Raw genomic sequence first — 14,240 nt, 5'->3', positions numbered from 1 at the left:
TTGAAGAGCAACGGCGGTAGAAGAGTTGAACCTCATTCTGGTGAAATAGAAATACAGGACTGTCTCAGAAAATTAGAATATTGAGATAAAGTTCATTTTCTGTAATGCAATTTAAAAAAAAAAAAAAAAAGTCATACATTCGGGATTCATTACAAATCAACTGAAATATTGCAAGCCTTTTATTTTAATATTGCTGATTATGGTTTAAGATTAAGGTTCCCAGAATATTCTAATTTTTTGAGATAGGATATTTGAGTTTTCTTAAACTGTAAGCCATGATCAGCAATATTAAAATAATAAAAGGCTTGCAATATTTCAGTTGATTTGTAATGAATCCAGTATGTATGACGTTTTTGTAATTGCATTACAGAAAATGACAATACTCTGATTTTCTGACAGTCCTGTACACCTACGGGTTGTATTTTTAAAAGAAAGGGGTTATTACCGTATTTTCTGGACTATAAGCCGCAGCTGAATAAAAAAGCTGCAGATATTTATGTTAGATTAGATATTTACTACGTGTACAGAAGGATTTTGAACTGTAAATGATGTACATGTTTGTACCTAAATAGATCTTTCCTAACAGTGTCTTTTAACACGGCAGCAAATTTGCTGATTATAATGGGACAGAACCAAGTGAAAATAACCAGTATTTATCTGTTTGAAATCTGCTTCTACCTACTTCTATCTGCTAAAGAAGTATTCTTCTTTGCATTTATTTTGTCTTAGTTTTGATTGTAATTCCGGTTAGAGTGCCCCGAGCGGTGGAAGAAAAATCCACAGAATAGCTGCACCTTTTGTATAAGCTGCATGGTTGAAAACCTATGAAAAAAGTAGCAGTTTATAGTCCAGAAAATACGGTACTTAAAATCCCAGTTCAAGGGCTAAACCCTGGGTAATAAGATTAAACGGGCTAATGATAAAAGCACAAACTGATTACTCGGTGCATTAAATCAATAGGTTCCATGAAGATGTCCATGATCTCTGCTTTTTGCTCCGTAAGCTTCTCTTTCCTGCGTCATTGCTCCGAGTCTCCTAACTTTCCTCTGCTATGAAGTCGGCTACAGCTCTGAGCAAGTTTTACTGTCTGCGCCGTGAAATGATACAGGTCTGGGTTTCTAGGTTTTCTACTTCCAAGACGTTCATAGTGTGATGGGATTATGGCTGTATACAAGTATTTGTAGATGAACCTGTGCACACTCCGGCTGTTAAATCATCAGGAATATTTTCCAGTCTGGTTCTGATGTTCCTTCAGTTTATTCTGAAATTTGTGGGTTGTTTCTGGTATTCAAGTCTTGGGGATAGATTCAGCTGGATTTTCAAAGTTTCAGTTCAAAACTTGTCAAATATCACCCCCCAGGCTTCGTGGGTGTTTCGTGGTTCTTTCCTTCTTCTGTTGCTGGCTTTGGTTTTAGTTTTGGAAAAGTTTCATCCCCCGTCTCCAAATCCTCATGGTCATAAGATTTATTTTTTCTATGAATTGATTCACTATAATGTGATTAAAACACCTGTGACAGTTTGTTGCATCCTCAGCCTCCAGGTATTTCCTGGTTTTGAGGAGAAGTCTGGGATTGGACCCCATAAATCTGCAATTCTTCAGATTTCTTTCCATGTAAATATTTTTTGTGAACTCCGTCCTAAAAAATTGTGATCCTTTCTTAAAACTTCAGTGTTTTCCCATCCAAGACCAAGTCTTCATGGGTCTTTTCTTAGAGTCTGTAGTTGCTCTTACTTCTAAGTGCAAACTGTTTCTCCTCTTAGTTAAATTAAGTTTTTCCTTCCTCACGTTTTTTCAAATTCTCAACTCAAGTTTCTCGTTTTGTCTTTCGTCAATGACGATTTTTGGTAATTCTTTCCCTGCGTTTTTCTGCGAGTCTTGAAGTTTGTAGAACGATATCCATTTTCTCCTTTGACCTTCCAGCTGCCACGTACAGTCGTTGACTGAGGAGTTCCTCCTTTCAGATGACTTCACTTTCTTCCACTAATTTTCCAAGAAATTAAGAGATGTTTCTCTCAAGTGCAGAAAATATGTTTCTGTTTTTGGAGCCGTTTGAGTAACATTGAAATGCCGATTGATTGATCGATCAGGTGAGTGTCGAGATGATTAATTGTTCAGCTCTGAATTCAAAAGAAAAATTAACCAGTTCTGGACGTACGGAAGTTTGAGGACTTTAGATGATGTACCATAAAGAATGCTATTGCAGTAGTCGAGTCTGGAAGTGATTAAACCATGGATATGAGAGATGAACTGTTAGACGGGTTTTCTTGTGCATCTTTCAGGAGGTCAGAGGTCAGGAGTATACCCAGTACTCGAGTTGTAAAAAAAAAAAAAAAAAAATCAGGGGGGCGATGGTGGATTTTATCATATGGGGGACAGATAATTTGTGCTGATTACAAATAATATAATATATTACAAATAATAGCACTGACCAAAACACCTGCAGAAATACTGCAGGAATGACATAGCAGCAGTTAAATGCAGCCTTCTGTAAGCTTTAAATATCCACTGGGCTTACATCAAATACATCAAAACACAACAATAAAAAACACTTTTCTGAACTTATCAATATGACTCTGTCCTTCACAGGATAAGTAAAATGGATCACTGCAAAAACTCAAAATCTTAACAAGAATATTTGTCTTATTTCTAGTTAAAATGTCTCATTTTAGTAAAAAAATCTCATTACACTTAAAACAAGACTCATCACTGGAAAAAACAACAGTTTTCACCTGTTTCAAGTAGATTTTCACTTGAAATAAGTAGAAAAATCTGCCAGTGGAACAAGATTTTTTTGCTTGTAATGAGAAGATAAATCTTGTCCCACTGGCAGATTTTCTACTTATTTCAAGTGAAAATTTACTTGAAACAGGTGAAAATTGTCAAATAAGTTATTTTTCTGGTGATGACTCTAAATGTTGAAATAGCAGTAAAACCACATTCATTGATGAAATGACATAAGGGATGGAAAGGGGGGGATGGCAGTTTTACAGGGAGGATGATTTTGACTGTTTTTATTTCAGGGGGGGGATGCCATCCCCCCTCAACTCCAGTACTGAGTAAACCAGAGGGCAGAGTGTGATGTTTTGTTCTAGATTTTATACTTTTTCCCCCTCATTTGTCTTCATAGTCGTCTTACAGATGATGATCCTGTGATGCCAGTGGAGAAAGCTGAGCTCAGGGTCCAACAAACAGTCCTGGTTAAAAAAGAGAAGAGTACGACCAGTTCAGTGCTGAATACAATAACATGAGAACATACTTTAGCAAACTCCAAAAGGAGGAGATAAGAGTTAAAAAAGGTCACAAACAATGATGCACACATTTTCTTCTTGCTCACTTTAGTCTCCGTCTGTTGGTTGAAGACAAAAATTAAAAGATAAAGTGCTGAAGGAAACAAAGTCTCATGCAAGAGCATCGTTTATTTTTGGTACTTATGAAACTGAGATGAAGGCTGAGTAACAGAGCGAGAGCTTGCAGGTTCAATTAAGGTCACGGATATGTCAAAAAGTAGAAGCAACACTGGATGCATTGCATTAAGTATTAGTATGGCATCAGATTTAGATTTTGTCAAAGGGTTGGAGCCAAATTTAAAAAGAAAACTCCTGCACACCTTGTTTTTCACCGTACTCTTGTTTATTAGGCCAACGTTTCGGTCATAGACCTTTTTCAAGGCATCTAAACATGAACACTCATGAACACTCAAAACACTTGATTCCTTGAAAAAGGTCTATGACCGAAACGTTGGCCTAATAAACACGAGTATGGTGAAAAGAAGGTGGGCAGGAGTTTTTTTTAATTTGGCTGCAGCTTTCCAACTCTGACGCACCTTTCTGCAAATCCGGTGTGCAAAAAGTTTTCCACTTCAGTCAATTAAAGGGTTAAAATCCTGCAAGTTATTCAGTATTTGGTAGTTCTGAGCAGACCTGAAGTGGTTAAAGGGATTTATGTTGGAAAAAGACAAACAAGATATTGATCTGTTATGATTTATAGCAGTTTTTTGTGAATATTTCTGGTTTGAAGTCCCCAAGAGATCACAAAAAGTGTGAAATAGAGTGTAAAATAGACCTTTTTAAGAGTAAATGACATAAGCAGTACTGGAGTTGAGGGGGGATAAGGGGGGGTGAGGGGAGATGGCATCCCCCCTGGAATAAAAACAGTCAAAATCATCCCCCCTGTAAAACTGCCATCCCCCCTTTCCATCCTTTATGTCATTTCATGACATTAATGTGGTTTTACTGCTATTTCAACATTTAGTCATTACCAGAAAAATGTGACAATTTTCACCTGTTTCAGGTAAATTTTCACTTGGAAAATCTGCCAGTGGGACAAGATTTATCTTCTTATTATAGCAAAAAAAATCTTGTTCCACTGGCAGATTTTTCTACTTATTTTAAGTGAAAATCTACTTGAAACAGGTGAAAATTGTTGTTTTTTCCAGGGATGAGTCTTGTTTTAAGTGTAATGAGATTTTTTTTTTACTAAAATGAGACATTTTAACTAGAAATAAGACAAATATTCTTGTTAAGATTGTGAGTTTTTGCAGTGATCCATTTTACTTATCCTGTGAAGGACAGAGTCATATTGATAAGTTCAGAAAACTGTTTTTATTGTTGTGTTTTGATGTATTTGATGTAAGCCCAGTGGATATTTAAAGCTTACAGAAGGCTGCATTTAACTGCTGCTATGTCATTCCTGCAGTATTTCTGCAGGTGTTTTGGTCACTGCTATTATTTGTAATATATTATATTATTTGTAATTAGCACAAATTATCTGTCCCCATATGATCAAATCCACCATCCCCCCCTGATTTATTTTTTTACAACTCAAGTACTGGACATAAGATTGTTTTTTTTTTTTTTTTAAGAAAAAAAAGACAGGAATTCATGGCATAAGCTGTAACAACCATGAAGATCTCCAGACCAAGGAAAAGAAAAAATATCAAAATGTTCAAAAATGGCCTGAGGGGGGTAATAAATGAGCGTAGTAAAGGCATTATGTGGCGCTACCTCTTCTGACCACATGGGGGCAGCAAATCACAGCTCAGTTCGTAGGTTGGTATCTGGCTGAAGACGTAACAAAATGCATCTCTCAAAGTGATGTTAGAACGTAGACCAGGGTTATTCAACTAGATCAGTGTTTCCCAACCCTGGTCCTCGAGACCCACTGTCCTGCATGTTTTAGATGTTCCCCTGCTTCAGCACACCGTGATACAAGTACCTGTGTCATCAACAGAATTGTGCAGACCTTGATGACAAGTAGGGTCGCCACCCGTCCCGTAAAATACGGAATTGTCCTTTATTTGAGAAAAAAATGTTGCGTCCCGTATCTAACTAATACGGGACACGATTTGTACCGTATTTTCCTTAACTTTTACACCATATTCTAGTTGAATTATTGAAATAAATTAACTTTTACACCATATTCTAGTTGAATTATTGAAATAAATTAACTTTTACACCATATTCTAGTTGAATTATTGAAATAAGTTAACTTTTACACCATATTCTAGTTGAATTATTGAAATAAATTAACTTTTACACCATATTCTAGTTGAATTATTGAAATAAATTAACTTTTACACCATATTCTAGTTGAATTATTGAAATAAGTTAACTTTTACACCATATTCTAGTTGAATTATTGAAATAAATTAACTTTTACACCATATTCTAGTTGAATTATTGAAATAAATTAACTTTTACACCATATTCTAGTTGAATTATTGAAATAAATTAACTTTTACACCATATTCTAGTTGAATTATTGAAATAAATTAACTTTTACACCATATTCTAGTTGAATTATTGAAATAAGTTAACTTTTACACCATATTCTAGTTGAATTATTGAAATAAATTAACTTTTACACCATATTCTAGTTGAATTATTGAAATAAATTAACTTTTACACCATATTCTAGTTGAATTATTGAAATAAGTTAACTTTTACACCATATTCTAGTTGAATTATTGAAATAAATTAACTTTTACACCATATTCTAGTTGAATTATTGAAATAAATTAACTTTTACACCATATTCTAGTTGAATTATTGAAATAAGTTAACTTTTACACCATATTCTAGTTGAATTATTGAAATAAATTAACTTTTACACCATGTTCTAGTTGAATTATTGAAATAAATTAACTTTTACACCATATTCTTCACCTGTATCTATATTCTACATCTGGGCTGATATGGACATACGTAGCATAGGAGGATATTTCAGTTGCTAGTATAGTTATCTGTCTGTGCAGTCATGCAAGTTCAATGCTATTAAAGCACTTTAAACTTTAAATCAAAGCATTTTGTTTTTTCATATAAAATAAACACATTTTTATTCAGTTTAGAAGTTTTGGGGCTTTTTTTTTGGCTCCTGCGCTGCTGAAATCAGGGCGTCCCTTATTTCTATTTCTGAAAGGTGGCAACCCTAATGACAAGCTAATTAGGACCATTAATTAGAATCAGGTGTGTTGGTGCAGGGAAACATCTAAAACATGCAGGATAGGGGTGCCTCGAGGACCAGGGTTGGGAAACACTGCACTAGAGTATTCACAGGGCCGCACTGCGTGCGCACACAGATGTGTTGACCCAGGTATATACAACCTTCATCAGACCAGTGCTGGAATACGCCTCACCTGTCTGGGCCGGCCTCCCAAAGCACTTGATCCAGGAACTGGAATGTCTGCAGAGAAGGTGCTGCCGCATCATAGGGATACCAACTAACTCCTTCCCCACTCTGGGGGTGAGGAGAGAGGAGGCACCTTAAGGGAATTCCATCGGCTACTGAGAGAAGGGACCAGCCCAATGATCCAGAGCCTGTCTGCAAGTACAAGTCGCTACACACTACGCAATGGGAGAACACCAGAGGTGGAAAAAGTACAAAAATATTGTAATTAAGTAAAAGTACAAATTTTCTGCTTGAAAATTACTTAAGTAAAAAGTACCCATTAAGAAAATTACTTAAGTAAAAGTATAAAAGTACCTCAAATTAAATATAATAAAGTACGAAAAGTACATGGTGTAAAATGTACTTAAGTACAAAAGTAAAAAGTAAAAAGTACAAAGTACAAAATTCAAAGTACAAAATTATTTTCAAAAGGATTGCAAAGAAATGAAGAATCCAAGAATTTGCTTACAACTCTAAATAATGGTGATATTATTACATTTTCATTTAATGTAAGACTTTAATTTGTAGCGAGTAACGACGTGTCCAATTTTATATAAAGCGGATTAAAAGTACGATTTTTTTCCTTGAAAATGTAACGAAGTAAAAGTAAAAGTACAGAAAAATGAAAGTATCAATAAAAGTACAAATTCTCAAAAATCTTACTTAAGTACAATAACGAAGTACTTGTACTTTGTTACTTTACACCACTGGAGAACACTAACACAACCTGTGAGTCACACAAAAAGGCACCAGATGTCGTTCCTCTCGAGAGCGTACAAGCTTTATCAGAAGTAAAATGAACTTTTTTAGCATTGTCTTACAGTTGATATTTATTTTTTTATTTTTTTTTTCCTCAATAGAGCGGTCCTCTTGTGTTAAAATGTAAGAAACATCATTATTCATATTGTTATGCAATGATGTATCTCAAATAAACTTGAAACTTGAAACAAAGCACGCACGCGGAAAATTTGGGGGTTTTCAAAATGTATTTTGCACTCAAAGACGAAGATTTATGTATATATAATACATTTGTGCACAGGGATGAGCAGGAGAATATATCTGTCTAGTTTACATAATAATTATGTATTAATTGTCTCCAGATTTAGTCATTGTGAATGTTAAATATAATATTCAGATAAAGAAATATTATTTTAAATGCAAGTTCATTTTGAAACCATGCATTGTGCAAACTTAATGAAGTTGATATTGACCTACTTTTAATAAAACACGCCATAATGACAAAGCACCACTTTCCACCAAGATTTCCTTATTTGAATATTATATTAAGCATTGAGCACAAGCATTTCAGTCCATAGTAGCCAGTTTGATGTTATAAATAAGCAACCAAAATATTAACCATAAGCTCCTTTATTAATGACACATCTGTGCATTATATCAGCAAAACAAAACAATTGCATGAAATTATAGGAGGTTTAGAAGTTCATCTGAAATGCAAAATCCTCATTTAGAGATTCAAATGAAAAAAATGTCAGGCCAATCCTAGAAGCCTAATGATGTAAACAAGTCCTCTATAAACGGAGGTTAATAACAAAAACTCCTGGCGGGCTGCAAGTTGAATATCCCTGATGTAGACTGTCCCCACTCATCAGCTCAGTATCGTCAGTGTCTCTTGACAACACAGCAGATTTAAATGTAAGAGTGGTATTGATACATTAGTTGACTTTAATAATACAACAAAAAATTATAATATATTGTTCAGACATTTATAGAGAAACCTTTGGCCTTAACTAGGACTCAAACCTGGTCACAGATGTTCCTGCAAGGCCAGACTCCTCTCTGTCTACAGACTGAGGATGGAGAGCAGTACTCGAGTTGTAAAAAAAAATCAGGGGGGATGGTGGATTTTATCATATGGGGACAGATAATTTGTGCTGATTACAAATAATATAATATATTACAAATAATAGCAGTGACCAAAACACCTGCAGAAATACTGCAGGAATGACATAGCAGCAGTTAAATGCAGCCTTCTGTAAGCTTTAAATATCCACTGGGCTTACATCAAATACATCAAAACACAACAATAAAAAACACTTTTCTGAACTTATCAATATGACTCTGTCCTTCACAGGATAAGTAAAATGGATCACTGCAAAAACTCAAAATCTTAACAAGAATATTTGTCTTATTTCTAGTTAAAATGTCTCATTTTAGTAAAAAAATCTCATTACACTTAAAACAAGACTCATCACTGGAAAAAACAACAATTTTCACCTGTTTCAAGTAGAAAATCTGCCAGTGGAACAAGATTTTTTTTGCTTGTAATGAGAAGATAAATCTTGTCCCACTGGCAGATTTTTCTACTTATTTCAAGTGAAAATTTACTTGAAACAGGTGAAAATTGTCAAATAAGTTATTTTTCTAGTGATGACTAAATGTTGAAATAGCAGTAAAACCACATTCATTGATGAAATGACATAAGGGATGGAAAGGGGGGATGGCAGTTTTACAGGGGGGATTATTTGGACCATTTTTATTTCAGGGGGGATGCCATCCCCCCTCATCCCCCCTCAACTCCAGTACTGATGGAGAGTGTCAGACACTGAAAACCTCCTGCAAAAGGTCTTTGACCTTCAAGCTGAGTAATCCTTTACACTGGGTCCAAAGATGACAAAAGATAGGTTGATTTTAAGAGAGAGAGAAATAGACTAATCCATCCAAGCCAATCCATGTAGGCTCTGTGTTTTTGACACATAATGTAGCCAAATCTTGGTGAAATTGAATCCATCTCTTGCACGTCCTCAGAAAAATACTTGCAGCGTGCGAAGCTGGAATGAATCACGAGGTAACGTGGGCATGAATGTGGAGGATTATAAAACAAGTAGATACTGAAAAAAAAAATGGCCAAAATGTTACATAGTGTTTTTCATCGTAACATGTAGTAACTATGTATTAAACCGATGTTTTTTTAAACAATGTATTCAAATACATTACTTTTCTCACAAACTTTGATATCGTACCCAAACAAAACATATTACATACAGGATTGTCTCAGAAAATTAGAATATTGTGATAAAGTTCTTTATTTTCTGTAATGCAATCAAAAAGCCTTTTATTATTTTAATATTGCTGATTATGGCTTACAGTTTAAGATTAAGATTCCCAGAATATTCTAATTTTTTGAGATAGGATATTTGAGTTTTGTTAAGCTGTAAGCCATGATCAGCAATATTAAAATAATAAAAGGCTTGCAATATTTCAGTTGATTTGTAATGAATCCAGAATGTATGATATTTTAGTTTTTGTAATTGCATTACAGAAAATCACAATATTCAAATTTTCTGAGACAGTCCTGTATATGAAACTGAACATGGACACTTATTGGCCTTTTTTTAGAGGGTTGCAACTACTTTTAAACAGTTCAGTCCTTTCTTCTCACACTCAAAGTCCTTCCGATTGATGAGAGAGAAATATCACTTTAGTCTTAACAGATGCCCTACAAAGTTCATTTTACCACCTTCACATTTGGAAATAAGTTGTGATGGCTTTTTCTTTTATTAATCACGTTGGTTTGATGAATTAAAATGTACAGAAATACCAGAGTTCCTGCTCTTACGAACTAGAAGCTGCAGGGAAACATTAATTGTAGTTTCGTTGCAGTTGCAATCCATGGCCACTAGAGGGCAGTCGTATCAACAGAAGATCGACATGTGGCGCATTTCTCTTAAATTGTTATAAATAATAATAAAAATAAAAAAAACACGTCACATTAGATTTGCTCTGGGGTGAAACTGATGTAAAAGGTTACTTTTTTTATTAACAAAGAACAGAATGTTATTCACCAGAAGACATTTATAACTTCCTCTTTTATATCTGAACCCGCAACAAAGTTTAAATAGCGCAAAAAAAAGACATAAAAATACGGAAATACTGGTTGCAGAAAAGTACAAAACAAATCAACTAAAATTTTTCCAAAAGTTAAAACATTTGTAGCACAACATTAAACTTATGAAAGACAACTGTGATTTAATTTAAGTGTTTCATTAATAAACGTAGCTGTTCACATGCAGGTAACAAGGTGTTTAAAGGTATTGTGACATCATTTTTAACATGCTTTTAACACTATTAAAAGTCTTGGCCAACATCCCTCAAATGTGTCTAAAAGAGTGTAACAAGAAAATATTCACTCTAGTACTCTATTCCTGGCTTTTTATTACAGTGTTTTTTTGCGCCGTGAAAAATGCTTCCTTTCCCCCCTTTCCTGTCAATCATTGCTCCGCTCCTCCTCCAAACCTCCTCCTCCTCCAGCCATACGCTCACAGCGGCGTCGGAGAGAGCCGGGAGCGACAGGCGAAGCATGCACGGAAAAGCAGCACGGCGAACCACAGCAAACAATCATAAAAATAAAGGCATGCAAGCAGCACTGTCCCCTTATCTTAAGTCCAGTCAGTGGCCGCGGGTGTTCTTAGCAGTTTTCCTCCGGTGATTAGAACAAAAGAGGCTCTGATCAGCTCCGTGTTAAGCCTGATTTATGGTTCCGCGTTAAATCGACGCAGAGCCTACGCCGTAGGGTTCAGCGTACGGTGCGCGTCGCCGCGTACCCCTACGCCGTAGGGTCTGCGTCGGTGTAACGCGGAACCATAAATCAGCCTTTATGGTGCGCTGGAGAGGAGAGGAGACAGGGAGCTGGGTGGAGGGGGCGGTGATTTAGCGGGCCGTTACGTAACGGCCCGCCACCAAACCACATGCGCCGTTTTTGCACAGTTATGCGGAAAATCCCAGAAAGCACACAATACACTGAATGTTAAAAGTTCGTTGTTTTTTGGGTGTAATTGATGTCAAGACACCCAACAAAACACAAAAAATCAAGAAAAATTTGTTTTTCATGTCACAATCCCTTTAACATTTAAACTTTTTCTATATTGAAAAATTAATTAAACAGCCGTAAGAGCAAATAAACCCTGAAAGAAAAGAAAACAACTTATCATACACATATTTATTGGTAGATATGGTAAATGAAAGTGTAATAATAATACCATTAATGTGATTCTACTGCGTATAAGACATTTAATGGTTTCATATTTAGTGATTGAACATTTTTAATTAAATACTTTCCCATTAGCACAATATTGGAAAACACAATTAGTGGTCATGACACATTCAATTAGCTACCCTTAAAAGTTTTTAGTCTTGCTTTTAGCAGAGAAAAGAGTCTGATGATGAGGCAAAGGATAAAAGCTGGTTTATTTTACTTGAGACTTACATGAGACAAAACTGCAGTTTATGTGGAGTCATTTCTGTTCAAGTTAGAACTGGTTTTGAACTGTTTTTTTTTTCCACTTTAGAATGAATAAATATTTTCCTAACATTTAACACACAAATATAACCGACATACCCATGAAAAAGCATTAAATAATGAATACGATGAAAGGCAGTAAAATGCTCTTGCTCTTGTTTAATATATTGGTGCAACCATAAAATACTATTTACAGCTTTTTTAAATGATGCCTGTTATTAATTCTTTTTTTTATAAATAAAATACAATTAACTTCAATACTACTATTTCGTTTAAAAGATAAATGTCTTTAGTAGAAAAACAGTTAAAATATTCATTGAAAGTGTTCTGCCGGTGTACTGTCATGTTTACTTATTTATTTGTTTTTTATGTGTGTCGTACTATTTTATTTATACCATGGTTGCCTGTAAGGCGAGCCACTGATTTTGTTTGTTGTCGGCGGGTGTCTTTCATGTACAAACCACAAACCTGCTTGTATTTTACATCAAATTCTTCTTATAAACAAGAACAGCAACAAAGCTGATGGATAAATGAGGTTCATTAATACATACAATGACTTCAAAGTAAGTAGTCTACATAGCAACAGTTTTAAACCATCAAGTATACATCAAAAAAATTATAGAGCTGATTTTCCTTAAAAAATAACCAGAAAGTGGAGCTTTTTTGGTCTTTTTTCTTTTTTCTTGGGCTTTTAATTTGTTCAAAACTGTCAAGGAGCCACAATTTAAAACAACCAAGACAGAACTGATGACATCTTGATCAAAAAGTTATTTTATGTCTTTAATTTCTTTCTATACGACATGCTTCATTTCTCTGAATATGCATCTGTCCAGTGGCGTCTGGAGCCAAAGTCAAAGTAAACTTCAGAGAACAATGATGAGGATCACGGCTGATCGCCGTAGGGTTTGAAACTTCATCAAAGAAACGGTTTAAAATCAGTTTTTCAGCTTTCCTTATCATCTCTACATGGCTTTCTTTCTTTCTTTCTTTCACGTTTTTATTGACGGGAATCACATGTCCGTGGCACGTGCAACGTAACCAGACTGGATTTATCTTCTCCTGAAATAAGAAAAGTGTCAAAACGTGTCGTTGCACAACATTTGCTCAGCTCTGCCAACTCTTCTGATCCGACCAAAGGATAAAATATTTCATAAAACATCAAACGAGACACAAGATCTGCAATTTCTGACATGTTACAGGCAGTACTCGAGTTGAGGGGGGATGAGGGAGGATGGCATCCCCCCCTGAAATAAAAACGGTCCAAATCATCCCCCCTGTAAAACTGCCATCCTGCCTTTCCATCTCTTATGTCATTTCATCAATGAATGTGGTTTTACTGCTATTTTAACATTTAGAGTCATCACCAGAAAAATAACACCAGAAAAATAACTTATTTGACCATTTTTCACGTTTCAAGTAAATTTTCACTTGAAATAAGTAGGAAAATCTGCCAGTGGGACAAGATTTATCTTGTTATTACAAGCAAAAAAATCTTGTTCCACTGGCAGATTTTTCTGCTTATTTCAAGTGGAAATCTACTTGAAACAGGTGAAAATTGTTGTTTTTTCCAGTGATGAGTCTTGTTTTAAGTGTAATGAGATTTCTTTACTAAAATGAGACATTTTAACTAGAAATAAGACAAATATTCTTGTTAAGATTTTGAGTTTTTGCAGTGATCCATTTTACTTATCCTGTGAAGGACAGAGTCATATTGATAAGTTCAGAAAAGTGTTTTTTATTGTTGTGTTTTGATGTATTTGATGTAAGCCCAGTGGATATTTAAAGCTTACAGAAGGCTGCATTTAACTGCTGCTATGTCATTCCTGCAGTATTTCTGCAGGTGTTTTGGTCAGTGCTATTATTTGTAATATATTATATTATTTGTAATCAGCACAAATTATCTGTCCCCATATGATAAAATCCACCATCCCCCCTGATTGTTTTTTTTTTACAACTCGAGTACTGCTTACAGGGATCCTGTTAAGTGAAGTATGAACAACATGCTTAAATAAAGGTGTAGCTGGTTGACGTTTGGACAGTTAGGAGTCGCTGACCAGAGATGAACGTTTAAGTGATGCATCCTGCTGTCCCTCCGTCTGCTCTCATCCTCCTCTTCTCCGGTGAGTAAGACCAGATGAGTCCACCGCGCTCCATTCTGGCATCTTTTCATCTCTCTCTTATTTATTTTTTTTTTTGGCTCTCTTCCTCCAGGCTTTGTCATCACCTCCTCCTCTGCCTCAAATAGGCCGGAGGAAGAGGAGGATGGTCTCCATCCATCTCCATCCGTCTCCTGCAGCTCTGCTCTCTGGGAAGAGG

This window comes from Cololabis saira, chromosome 14 (assembly GCF_033807715.1).
Source record: "Cololabis saira isolate AMF1-May2022 chromosome 14, fColSai1.1, whole genome shotgun sequence".
Classification (NCBI taxonomy): Eukaryota; Metazoa; Chordata; class Actinopteri; order Beloniformes; family Belonidae; genus Cololabis; species Cololabis saira.
The sequence above is the reverse complement of the archived record's forward strand: the minus strand, read 5'-3'. Positions refer to the sequence as shown.